The sequence below is a fragment of the Eulemur rufifrons genome, chromosome 12 (assembly GCF_041146395.1).
Source record: "Eulemur rufifrons isolate Redbay chromosome 12, OSU_ERuf_1, whole genome shotgun sequence".
NCBI classification, from domain to species: Eukaryota; Metazoa; Chordata; class Mammalia; order Primates; family Lemuridae; genus Eulemur; species Eulemur rufifrons.
The window spans coordinates 256,486-261,787 of NC_090994.1; the positions used below are offsets into that span (position 1 = coordinate 256,486).

The 5,302-nt window shown below is 43.4% G+C and overlaps 1 pseudogene; it reads left to right on the forward strand.

Annotated features, from left to right (window-relative positions):
• Nucleotides 1–4,826: 4,826 nt before the first annotated feature.
• Nucleotides 4,827–4,930, forward strand: LOC138393836 (U2 spliceosomal RNA; annotated as a pseudogene).
• The last annotated feature ends 372 nt before the right edge of the window (nt 4,931–5,302 follow it).

Consider the following 5,302-nt stretch of genomic DNA (forward strand, 5'->3'; position numbering starts at 1 on the left):
GTGTCATGAACCAAACAGTGCAAATGGATTTTTTGCAAAGACAAAATAAACCTCAGCATTCTTTCTGACGGTAAAACAGCCATAAAAGCCAAAGGATCTGAACTACTGTGTTAGATCCTTGTGTACTTTTGGAAAAAATACACGATCCTACCACAAGCGTAACGTAGGAATTAATTCGTGCAATAAATACTTACTGAGCACATACTATGGATGTGACATTATGCTAGTTTTTTGAGGTGCAAAATGGAATAAGACATTATCCTGCCATCTAGGAACTTATACTACAGTGTGGAGAGCAAGCAGGAAAGTGATTTGCATTTTAGATATGAACTATCAATAGCAACGTCTATTCTCAGAGTTAATAATTACCAAGAACAGAGAAGGAAGAGCCTGCGGTCATGATGACGACAGGGCAACTTTTAACAAGATCCATTTTAAGCAATTAATTGTAATTAATAAGAAATTGATTAATTAATAAGAAATTATTTTTTTAAGCAGCAGAAAAACCCCAGTGGAAATAAAACTGCTGTGCGTCGGCGGGGAAAGATGGGACAGGTGCTGTTGCGCAGCCTAGAGCCCACCCTGCCCCTCTCCACTCCCAGATCCCCGACGGAGGCTTCCTGGCCTCAGCCCCAGGTGCACGGGGGGCTCCAGCTCTTTGCCTGGGGCATCCCCCCCGACACAGGCCCTGGGGAGCCTCAGTGTGCAAAGTGGATCCGTTTGCTCAGAGGACCTGGAGCTGCCCGGACGAAGGTTCCCCTGCCGAGGTCTTTCTCACACTCACGTGCCTCTGCACCACCAGGACTGTGCGGGGTGGACCGCAGAGGTTCTGGGGTCCCCGGCTCCTCCTCCTCCATGTCCCACCCAGTGTCCTGTCCTCCCTGTTGACGCCCTTTCACCCTGTGACATGTCCTCACCTGGCGTGAGCTTCACCTGAGAACCCGGCCGACTCCCTGGCCATGGGAGCCGGAGACAGCGCCAGTTCACGCCCTTCCCCCGTGTTTCGTGCCTGCAGGACATGGCCCTGGGGACGTGCTGGAGGGGAGCAGTATGTTTTGGGGTCGATTAAGCTCGGAAAAGCGTCCACTGTCTCAGACCTTTCCCAGGGATGGAGAGGACAGAAGGGCCGTGGGGAGAGCAGGTCTGTCTCCATGCGTCAGAGTCGTTGGAACCTGTACTCAGGCTTTAAGGGACTTTTCCGCGTTGCTGACTCTCTGAAGCTGTTTTTGACAAACAGAAGCACCGTCGTCACCTCTTCTTGTCGCAAGGCAAGTGTCTCATCGTTGATATCAGACACTTCAGGCCAAGGAGACTCAGTAGAGGTTTTGATGCAGATTTAGATGAAGTGTTGCCATTTGTGGCCTCTTTCTACCAACCCAGAGCAGAGACCGCAGCACCTGGCCAAAGACAGTGAGTATTTTATTGATATCAGTTCATTTATTTTAACCTACAGCTGACGGGTAGTGCTTATTTGAGAATGATTTAGACTGATTTAGAAAGATTAATTCCTACAAGAATCGAAGCCTCCAGAAAGTTTGAAAGCTGTGTTGTCAGTAAAAGGCAAATGGTCTAATTTTGAATCTCCAGACAGTAGAAATGAAGTTTCTCTCAATGGGGCCTGTTTAATTTGATGTAAAATATGACCAATGTTAATTAAAAGTACAAAGTAAGACCACGTCTATTTATATTGTGCTGTCAGCAGATACCTGGTAGTTTTCACTGGGCTAATTTGATAAAAATATGGATTTTCTTGTTGTTGACAAGACAGGAAAGGATCTAATTTAAAAAAAAAAAAAACAACTTTGGCAATGAAACAAGATTTAAGACATTAGAAATTCGCCAATTTGACAAATTGCATTTTAATGAGAGACATCATATGAGAAAAACATGTTGATAATTATTTTTGATCATATGCTACCCTGTTGCGAGCATCTGCGAATTTTCATTGCTACAATCATTCAGTTATCCAGGGAGATTTCAGATTTTCTGTAAAATATTTTGAATTGTATTGCAGGGTTTTGTTATTGCTGTGGGGTGATTTTTTTTTTTTTCAGTGAAATGGAGCAAATGAACCATTTGTTCCAAATTCAATATGTATTTTGAGCATAATTATTACTTAAAGTTTTGCCTGCAGTAAGTCCACTTAAAATGCTTACTTTCCAAATTAGAAATGCGATAAAATGCTGCTTTTCCCCCTAAGCACTGACCAAATAATTACAGTGCATCAAATCCATTGATTCACTTCCCCAAGAGAGTTTTCCTTCCCACCAGTTTCTGAATGTTGACCAATGTTGTCTGTTTTGAAGTTGTCACTGTCAAGACTAGACTGAGGGCACAATATCCCTAAGTCCCCTGTGTTTTGTTGTGGATATACAACTGTCTGTTACTCACAAAGTGCTCGCAGTAGGGAAATTCTATGAACAGCCAGGACCAAGATGCACTTTTTAGGCACAGGATGCTGTCAGTCCAATCACAAATTACCAAATCCCTTAGTTGTGTTTCGGTTTCTCAATTCTGGAGTATAATTTTAACAGTGCACTCATTTCTGTAAGACACCTGATTCTTCTATTTTTTTTTTTTTTCCTGAGAGACAGTCTCGCTCTGTCACCCGGGGTTGGGGTGCCGTGGCGTCAGCCTAGCTCACAGCAAACTCAACTCTTGGGCTCAAGCGATCCTCCTGCCTCAGCCTCCCAAGTAGCTGGGACTACAGTTATGTGCCACCATACCCGACTAATTTTTTCTATACATTTTTAGTTGTTCAGCTAATTTCTTTCTATTTTTAGTAGAGATGGGGTCTCGCACGCCTGAACTCAAATGATCCGCCCGCCTCGGCCTCCCAAGTGCGAGAATTACAGGCATGAGCCACTGTGCCCGGCCTGTAAGACACCTGATTCTTATCAAGGAAAACCCTTTTAGGAAAAAAAAAAATACAGTTGACCAGTGTATTGGTTTGCGAGGGCGAAGGTGCCCCAACTGAGTGTCTTACATTGCAGAGCCGTGTTCTCTCCCAGTTCTGGGGGCTGGGAGAAGGGGGTTGTGGTGTCAGCAGGGTGGGCGACCTTTGGTGTTTCGGGGCTTATGGATACATGACCCCAACCCCCGTCTTCCTCTCTGCTTCCCATTCTCCCTGTGCTCACCGCTGTCTCTGAAGTTCCCTTTCTAAAACGACAGCTGTCAGGGGCCCACCCTACGCCAATATGACCTCACCTTAACTAATCACATCGGAAATGACTCTATTTCTAAATAAGGTCACCTTCCGGGGTTCTGAGAGGTAGAACATCAACTTAGGAATTTTGATGGGATGTTGTTTTACCTGTAATGACCATTCAGTTAAAATTGTTAAACTATTCAGTTTCCTTATTTTTAGCATACACATCATTACATTTTATGAAAATTATTTTACTTAATAAAATGAATACCCTTTTTCCTAATGAAAGTAAGTTGATTTTCTTCTGGTAAAAATAAATCCCCTTTGTTGCCCAAAAACTACTTCCTGGTGGATGATCAAGAACTCTTTTCTTCATTTGTTTACATTCAGGAAGGTTTTTTTAAACAAAATTTAATTTATTTCCCAAGGATTTGAAAAATGTGATGTTTGTTTTTTATAGCAAGATGAAAAATATACCTCTGACAGATTTCAACAGATTTCACCTTGAGGCTATGCACGCTTTAACAACTTCACAACTCAGGAAGTGCGTGCACAACATTCAGGGTGAAAACTTGGAAGAGAATTCGAAGGTAACCAAAGCACATCTACTGAATAGACCTGGCTCAAGAAACTACTGCAGAGTAAGGATGATTTTTAATGACTTACCTGTGGCTCCTTTCAGAAAACAAAGGCACTGACTGTGTGATGAAGTCAGGGAACTGGAAGAACCAGAATGACTCACCTAACAGCCCTAACCTCCTGCAAGCATCTGGAAACGGTAACAACCTCTCTGCATGAAAAAAAAAAAAAAAAAAGAGGAAGCAATTTTAATTCCCTGTTTTTTTTGTGTTTTTTTTTTTTTTTTTTTTTTTTTTTTTTGAGACAGATCTCACTCTGTTGCCCGGGCTAGAGTGCTGTGGCGTCAGCCTAGCTCACAGCAACCTCAAACTCCTGGGCTCAAACAATCCTCCTGCCTCAGCCTCCCGAGTAGCTGGGACTACAGGCATGCGCCACCATGCCTGGCTAATTTTTCTATATATATTTTTAGCTGTCCAGCTAATTTCTTTCTATTTTTAGTAGAGACGGGGTCTCGCTCTTGCTCAGGCTGGTCTCAAACTCCTGACCTCGAGAGATCCTCCGAACTCGGCCTCCCAGAGTGCTGGGATTCCAGGCGTGAGCCACCGCGCCCGGCCTAATTCCCCAGTTTTAATTCCCATTCCCCTCAGGAGATTGTCTCCAAATCCTCTAAAATGGATGTCTCTCTTTGCACAAATCAAATGTTCAATACTTTTATCTGCATTCCACTATTTACATCGTTATGATTTTAATTCAATGTAGAAAACAGTGTTTGTTATATACTTTTGACAGTGTTACTAAAAATTTTATTCATGAAGAGCTTTTAATGAGATGAATGATTACTTATATAATGCTAAAAGAGGGAGGAAAAAAGTGTACTGGTGTTAGTGATATGCACTTAAACCTCCCATATAAGGAAACTAATTGAAGGCAGCCTGGGAAGGTATCTCTTGACCATCAAATGTATGTCAAATCCTTGACAGTGAAAGCCTCTAGATTGTGGTACCACAGGAATATTTTAATCCCGTCTTTACATTTTTACTACTTTGCAAATTTTCCTGCCACATAAAATTTAAAAAGATGTTCATTTATAAACAGTTGAATTACTCCTCAGCCTTTGGCTAAGATCCAGTGTAGTATCTGTTCTTACCAGTTTGATATAAAGAGTTGAAATAATGCTTTAAGAGATAAAACAGAAAAACAGAAGACAAAGAAGAGAGGTTGGGCCAGGCAGCCCAGCAAGCGTCCTCTTCATTTACGTGAATGTGTGTCTTGTGCCCAGTCAGTGCTCCAAGAGAGAACCGCAAGGGGAGGCCGTGTGGGCCAGGGCTCTGCGTGCAAGACCCCGAGAAGCAAAGTGCAGATTCCGTTTTCCTGGGATGATGGGGACAGCACCTGCCGTGTCTCACTGTGCTCTGCAAGGTGACCTGAATGCTCTGCTGATCGGGAAGAGGCTACATCTCCTCCACTGAATGCAGGAGGGAGGGAAAGGAATGAAACCTGACATTGCATTGCTGCAGGGATGGTGATGGCACTGCCCTTGCTCACGGGCCCCCGAGGCCACCACCGTGGGAGGAA